The following is an 8975-nucleotide window of genomic DNA, read 5'->3' on the forward strand; positions in this document are numbered from 1 at the left end:
GATTTATTCACTTCCGTCCAAAAGATTAAAAATCTTTTCTATTTCCAAATAATAGCCTTAGGGCTTTTTGCCTTGCTTTATGTTTTATCTTGCCATCGGGTTTTTCTGCTGTTCCCAGTGATATAGTAGCATCAAGTATGGCTAACACAAAGGGGCATAAATTTAAGGTGTTAGGAGGAAAGTATCAGAGGGAAATTTGAAGCAGGTTTTTTACACAGAGAGTGATAAGTGAATGGGACATGCTGCCGGGGTAATGGTAGAGACAGATATATTAGGGACATATAAGAGACTCTTAGATACACATGGATGAAACAAATAAATGAAGGGCTGTGCAGGAAAGAGTTGTTAGATTGATCTTGGAGTAGGTTAAAGAGTCAGCTCAACATTGTGGGCCGAACAGCTTGTACTGTATTGTATTTTTCTGTGTTCTAAGTTCTCTATCCATGTTTTGCAGGAAGTATTAGCTGTCATTTTTCCCCTCTGGTTGTCAATGTGCAAACTATGTCTTTCTGTGTTTGTAATTTAGATTCTATTGTGTTAATCTGCATGGAGGCTGGTGACCAGTGGTGTGCCTCAGGGGTCTGTTCTGGGACCCCTACGCTTTGTGATTTTTATAAATGACCTGGATGAGGAAGTGGAGGGATGGGTTAGTAAATCTGCTGATGACACAAAGGTTGGAGGTGTTGTGGATAGTGTGGAGGGCTGTCAGAGGTTACAATGGGACATTGATAGGATGTAAAACTGGGCTGAGAAGTGGCAGATGGAGTACAACCCAGATAAGTGTGAGGTGGTTCATCCTGGTAGGTCAAATATGATGGCAGAATATAGCATTAATGGTAAGACGCTTGGCAGTGTGGAGGATCAGAGGGATCTTGGGATCTGAGTCCATAGGACACTCAGAGCAGCTGCACAGGTTGACTCTGTGGTTAAGAAGGCATACGGTTCATTGGCCTTCATCAATCGTGGGATTGAGTTTAAGAGCCAAGAGGTAATGTTGCAGCTATATAGGACCCTGGTCAGACTCCACTTGGAGTACTGTGCTCAATTCTGGTCACCTCACTACAGGAAGGACTTGGAAACCATAGAAAGGGTGCAGAGGAGATTTGCAAGGATGTTGCCTGGATTGGGGGAGCATACCTTATGAGAATAGGTTGAGTGAACTCGGCCTTTTCTCCTTGAAGCAACGGAGGATGAGAGGTGACTTGATAGAGGTGTATAAGATAATGAGAGGCATTGATTGTGTGGATGGTCAGAGGCTTTTCCCCAGAGCTGAAATGGTTAGCATGAGAGTGTATAGTTTTAAGGTGCTTGGAAGTAGGTACAGAGGAGATGTCAGGGGGTTTTTTACGCAGAGAGTGGTAAGTGCGTGGAATGGGCTGCCGGCGGCGTTGGTGGGGGTGGAAATGTTAGGGTCTTTTAAGAGACTCCTGAGTGGCTACATGGAGCTTAGAAAAATAGAGGGCTATGGGTAAAGCCTAGGTAGTTCTAAGGTAGGGGCATGTTCGGCACAGCTTTGTGGGCCGAAGGGCCTGTATTGTGCTGTATGTTTTCTATGTTTCTAATTCCCATTTTGCACTGATTGTGGTCACCAGGTCTTTACCCTCTCTAGCAGTCAACTGTGGTCATATAAAAGCAGGATTAAAATCTTTTATCATCTTGTTCTGTTTCCTCATTCCTTATCCATTACTTGTTAGCTTCACAGGCAAAAGATTCATAACTAATATTGAAACATCAGTTCTTATCCTTCTTAAGCTTTCGCATTCTTCTGCAAAAGCCTTATCTCTCTCCTTTAGAAGTTTGCTCACACTCCATTGTACATCTTAGAGCTTTGCATGCCTAGCATTTTGGAATGGCAATATGCAACCAACTTTCAATGATCCTTATTACATATGGATCACAGAGTCGACAATTCAGCCTCATACTGTTATACTGGTGTATCCCTGCCTATTATTACCCAGAAAGGCAAGTTCACTGTCACATGCTCTGCAATAAACCCATTTAATGTTGTTGCCACTGTCCATCCTGAATTTGTCCCTGTTCAAGCACGAGTAGGATGGGCAATTTTACCTAACGGTTAAATCCAGTTGGACAGATTAGATTGAATATCTGAGACAAACACTCTGGAGGTAATTATATATAAAATTATTAGTAAAACTTAATTACAGAACTACAACATTGATAAAATTAATTATTGTATAAGTTTTTCCCAACCTAAATGATCGTGACTTACTGTAAGAATCCCCTAATTCCTGTTAGTTTAAACTCAAACTATTAATCCCATTACAATGCAAACTCTGTGTGATCAGAAGTGAAATATCCTATGCTAGTTCATCTGTGCCCATAGTTTTGAATGGCAACTAACTGAAGTAACCCTTCCAACTCAGAATTTCAAATACTATATGAGGCAGCTTGATCAGGATCAGTTGGTCCCAGTGCAGTATTCCTCTGTTGGCAAAGAGCTACAATCTTTTTTTCATGAATCAGCACAATGTAATCAATGCAGGCTTTTAAAATTTTTGAAGATGTTCTTGCATATGTCAAATTATTTTGAAGGTGGAATTCATTCCAGCTTTATTTACAATGAGCAACTCAAGAAGAACAGCAGTCAACAAAGTTACCTTTAAAATCCTGTCAGCTGTATCATTGCTTGCCGATTCAAAAAATGTGGTCACTCCTTACAACTGGTCAAACTATTATGCAGGGCTTGCACCAGACCTTACAAAAAATATGACAGATGTTATAACAGAAAGGGTGTGGTGCAAAAGAGAGTTATAAAGAACGGGAGGCGGGAGGACATCAAAGAATTTGAACATGAAGAAAGTAATTTTAAATTGGAGATATTGGATGAACACGTACCATATGTAACTCAGCAAGTGCAGACGTGATACTTGAGTGCCAACAGAGCTTTTGATTTGCTGAGCAGCAATCCAGAAAAAGTGGGCATAGATTTAACATGAGGATGAGATATTTAATAGAAATCTGCAGGGCAACTTTTTCACCAGGGAATAGTCCATATATAGAATCAGCTGCCAAAGGAAGTGGTTAAAGCAGGTACATTAATAATATTTGAAAGGTACTTGGACAGGTAAATGGATAAGAACATTTTAGAAGGATATTGGCCAAACACAGGCAAATGGGACTAGCATAAACAAAAATCTTGGTCGCTATGAACCATTTGGGCTGAAGAACCTGCTTCTGTGCCGGATGACTCTGACATAATAAACACCACTGAAACACCTTCAATAAATTCACTAAAGGCACAACTGTTGTTGAGAGAATGTCAAATGGAAATCAGGAAGTGTACAGGAGTGAGATAAGTTGAATGGTTGAATGCAGTCGCAACAACCTCGCACTCAGTGTCAGCAATATCAAAGAATTGATTGTGAACATCATGAAGGGGAACTTGGGAGTCTTCACTGAGCTGTCAGCAGTGGAAAAAGTGAGCAGCTTCGCGTTTCTGGGAGTCAACATCTCAGAGGATCTATCAACACATTGGTGCAATCACAAACAAGACATGCCAGTGGCTCTGTAGGAGTTCAAGGACATTCGATATGCCACCAAAGACTCTCACACATTTCTATACATGTAGAGTGGAGAGTATTCTGACTGGTCGCATAATAGCCTGGTATGGAGGTTCCAACATGTAGGATCGCAAGAGGCTGCAGAAGGTTGTAGACTCAGCCAGTTTCATCATGGGTATAACCTTCCCCACCTTTGAGGATATCTTCAAGAGGCTTTACTTTAAGAAGGCATCATCCGAGACATGCACTTTTCTTGCTACTGCAGGGAGGAGATATTTCAGCCTGAAGGCTCGCATTCAGCAATTCAGAAAATGCTTTCTCCCCGCTGCCATCAGATTTCAGAACTGTCCGTGAATCCATGAACATTATCCTGTTATTATATTTTTGTGTAATTTATTTATTTTGTAATTTAGAGTAAGTTCATGTCTTTGCACTGCACTACTACTGAGAAACAACAAATTCAACTTCATATAAGACAAAGATAATAACCCTGATTCTGATTCTGACATGGATGGGAAAGGTTTAATGTGAAATGCAGGCAAATGGATCTACCTTAGCTACAGTCTTAGTCAGCATGGGTGATCTAGAGCTAAAGTGCCTACGTCCCTGCTGTATTACTCTAGGACCCTGAACATGGCCACCTCTTTTGTACTGGTCCATGTTGATTACATTGGCGCAGACTGTGCACCTCCCTCGTTGCCATTTCCCAAAAGGACCATTGGCTAACAGCTTGCACATTACAACAAAATATTCCCTCAGTTTTAAAGCCACTGGTACATCCTAAGTGTCACAATAGGTACCATATTCTGCAAGTTCTTTCTTTCTTTCATTGTGCAGTCATTTTGGCACAGTATTTACAACTTCTATTTTTGAGATTGGAAATTAAGTTTGAAAACCAATAATTGCATAGTGTAAATATTTTGTGCTTTGCAATCAGACAGTAAACTAAGCCCATGCACCATCACTCTTAGACTGAAACGAATGTTTTAACTGTGCTTAATAAGAGGTGCTGAGTAATAAACCTTTAATTATCATGTTATAAGGAATAAGTATATGCCTGGCAAGGAACTGAGATGTTAAAAGTATTTATAGGCTACCAGTAATAAATGCTGTGGAAAATGCAGCTATTTTGTTGAAGTACAAACAGCTTCTTCCCCTCTGCCAGCCGATTCCTGAATGGACTTTGAAGCTTTGGACACTACCTCACTTTTTTAATATACAGTATCTCTGTTTTTGCACATTTTAAAATATATTCAATATACATAATTGATGTACTTGTTTATTTATTATTATATTTTATTTATTTTTTTCTCACTCTCTTTCTGCTAGATTATGTATTGCATTGAACTGCTGCTGCTAAGTTAACAAATTTCATGTCACATGCCAGTGATAATAAACCTGATTCTGATTTAAAAGATTAATCCAACTGCAACAGGAACATATCTTCAACATGACTTTAAGATTTCCACCTGTGCAGTATTGGTCTCTAAGAAATGTCCTCATTTCTCACACAATTTTTTACATAATGCTCTGACTAAACTTAACAAACCAGCTTCTCCCCCCACCATCAGATTTCTGATTTGTCCATGAATCCACGAACATCATCTCATAATTCCACTTTTATGTATTTTTATTTATTTCGTAATTTATAGTAATTTTATATCTTTGCACTACATGGCTGTTGCAAAACAACGAATTTCACCTCATATAAGATAGTGATAATAATCCTGATTCTGCTTCTGACATGATAGAAAAAGCTTAAAGTGATATGCAAAATGTAGCCAAATGGATCGGACAGCTGAGCACCTTGGTCAGTGTGAACTGATTGAGCCGAAGGGCCTATTTCCATCCTATATTACTCTATGACTCTAAGAATGGAGCTGGGGTGATGGAAAAGGTTCAAAGATCTAAAGCATTGGGACTTCCCTGTCTTTATTTTTCTCTAGTTTACCATAGACATGGAGCAGGTCACAGACATGCAATAGATACAGCGTTAGTGTGGCAACTTCATTGCCATCTCTCCTAAATCACCTCTCTTTGCTTGCCAGAAGCACTGAATTAAAGAGTCCACTTTACCCAGGATCGTCTTTCAGATTGACAAGCCTAAGTGAGCCACCATTAAGTTAAATGTGACCTTTTTGATGGCTATGTTTGGATTTTGGATGGTGGAAACTTTCTTGCTATATCTAGTAAACTGCAAAAGCCAGAGTGAACCACAAAGTTGTAAGATACTCACACTCACAGCAGCATTCCTAATTCCACCGATGACAAAGTACTGCCTGGGATTATCATATGCTGAGGGTCCAACCAATTCACATTACTGACCTAACCTGAATAAATGGAGCTTGCAACAACTAAAATATATATATAGCAATATCCAGCACATGAGCCTGAAGAGAATAACATTTAGTTCACTTTATCTAATACATTACAGTTATGTATAAGCTATGATTTCAACCAGTTTTTATTGAGCTTCTGATTCAAATTAGAAATTACAGGAGTCTTAGCAATAATACTCTAGCCTGGAAACAAAAAATACTCTGCAGAGTAGGTAGTATGAAAAAATAGCTTATAAAAGAAGTTAAAGAGGTACATAAATTGTCAAAATTAATGCTTTTGTCCACCTTTTCAAAAATAACTGTTCAAAAACTTAATAGGTATAATGTGGAGTAGGCAGTTAAATTAATAAACATTTGATATATAGACTTTGGCTCTATGTAATAATATTCACTGTTCACAGTTGGGATGGACAATAAATTTTACCTTAAAAGTTGTCAGAATAGTAATTGACTCTTTTGTAAGATAATTTTTAAGATATTTCTAATTTCAAAGTAAGTTACTAATATACAGTGTACACTGCACTTTGAAATTCCAGGTTACTCTCCCAGATGGCATAGGCCATCCCTGGAAGATTCGTCTCGGACTTGGGAAACCAGCAAAGAAAACTAATTCTATAACATCTCCTCTATTACTTTCCTATTTTAAGATGCAAAACATAACTACTCTAGCTGCATTTAGCTACTCTATTCAGGAGTACCTTCCTGTGTCTTCTAATGGTGATAAATGGCTGGAATTCCCTGTGGAATGGCCACAGAGACCTGCCTTAAGTGGTGAGTATAAAATCCTGATAAAAATACTTTATTGTATTCAGTGTTTTATCTTGTAATGATACATGCTGATAGCTAGAAGTAGACTCGCCATGTTTTTTTCAGTGCAATACAACACAAAATCATACATGGAATGAAATACATTAGCAACTATTTTAATATGTAATCGTACTAATCCCAAAATTGGAGCAGGCATTTATTTCAAATCACACTTCACTGGTGCACTAATTGTTTTTCTGGTAACAGGTAACCTAATGACAACATTTGACTTGAAAGGCACATTTGAGTCTCTATCTGCATGAACTGAACCCTATAACTCCAAGACCATAGGGGAACACTCGGTGAAACGAAAAGCATATTGGTATTGGTGTATTATTGTCACATGCCCAAGATACAGTGAAAAGCTTGGCATGCATACTGCTTATACAGATCAGGTCATTATACAGAGCATTGAGCTAAGAGAAGGTAAAACAATAATAATGCACAGAATGTTCTTGTTTTATCTGCGGTTTGAAGGCAAATCTGACCAGTCAGCTTCAGAACTGACTACAGTCTTCTCAAACCCATCCAGTTCAAACAGCATGGTGCAACTAACAGATAGTGAATCTTCTGGTGCTTCTTTGTCGAGCTGCTCATTCAATAGGTGAAATCAATGGCAGATTCCGTTATTGGAACCATAAGCAAACATGTAGGCAAGAGTCTTTTGGACAGAAGGCAAAATCAGCTACAAAGAACCCACTCCTATAAATTGTTCAGAGACATTATCATATTCTTGTCAAAATCTATCATCATATTAGCCTAAGAAAGATAGTCAAGGCTCTACATTCATAAAGGAGTGTTTATTTGATTACAGTATGGAATGCACACCCAACTAAGGCTCTGGGATCTGACAGTATTCCCAATTTTTCACAAATGACAATAGCCATTGACTGCATTCAGGCATCCAGAAGGTTACTGTCATGGATTAAGATATCCAGACTTCATCATAAACAGAGAGAGTTTCCACTCTCTAATGATCCAGGTGATTATCAATTATAAGTTCCTGATGGTGAATCCCATGTTTTCCAACAAGTTCCATTTCTCCTTCAGCCTAAGTGAGTCTACACATCCATCTATTTTAACAGTCTGTACTGTCCTATGAGATGAACCTAAGTGACAAGGTCTTCTCTCTCTTTCCCATAGCTGCTTTTGTAATTTCTAACTTTTGCCACAGCAGCTGTGAGCAGTTACAACAAAGCCAGTAAAGTACCAGACACCCTACAGTTTCTGGCTTGCAGCTGGGTGACCCATTGTGTGCTGAGTACTACACAAACATCGTGTACCAAACACAGCAGTCAATGATGTGCTGAGTGTATCAGACAGAGCCCAAAGACCAACAGGAGCAGGAGGACCTTAAAGAAAATGGGAGGACAACTCTGTTCAACATTAAAAAACAAGCCATCTTCCAGCTGAATATGGAGGCAGGCATTGTCTACACGAGGTATAAAGAACTCATTGATAGGGAAGCATGTAATCTCAGCAACACATAAAATTATAGAGGAACCCAGCAGGCCAGGCAGCATCTATGAAGGGAAATGGACAGTTGATGTTTTGGGTTGAGACCCTTCAACTGGACTGAATAGCAGAGGGGAGATACCCAGTATAAAAAGGGGAAGAGAAGGACAGTGGATGAGCTGGCAGGTGATAGGTGGATCCTGGGGCAGATATGCAGATAAAGGAGGGGAGAGTGGAAATGGCATCAGAAAGTGAGAGGTGATAGGCGGAAGTGAGAAAGGGCTGAAGATGATCGAATCTGATAGGACAGGAAGTTGGAGCATGGAATAAAGGGAGGAAGATAGGGCAGGCAGAGGGGAAATTCATCAGTGGGAGGGGTGTGTTGGTATGGGGGGGAGGGGAAATTTCAACCTCTTCCCTCCACCTTTTTCTACTGGCTATTTTCCCACTACCTTTCCAAACAGATGAAGGGTCTCAACCCAAAATGTTGCCTGCCCATTTCCCTCCTTAGATACTGCCTGACCTGTTGAGTTCCTTCAGTATTTTGTGTGTTACTCCAGATTCCAGTATCTGCAGTCTCTTGTGACTTCATCTCAGCAGCCTGCAAAATAAGTTACCTACTTCACATCCAACTAACCTTACATACCAATAACCCAGAATGTGCATGAAGTAGGTAATCCTTTTAATTCAACAATATCCCTGCCTACTGAGAAACAATCAAAGATTTCCTTGAACATATTAATACAAAATGTACAACATAAACAACTTTTCCATAATGAACGAATCCGTATTCTACTTACATAAATTGTTTGCTAAAGATCTCTGTATTCTGCATACAGGATTATTGGTATGG

This window comes from Mobula hypostoma, chromosome 1 (genome assembly GCF_963921235.1).
Source record: "Mobula hypostoma chromosome 1, sMobHyp1.1, whole genome shotgun sequence".
Taxonomy (NCBI): Eukaryota; Metazoa; Chordata; class Chondrichthyes; order Myliobatiformes; family Myliobatidae; genus Mobula; species Mobula hypostoma.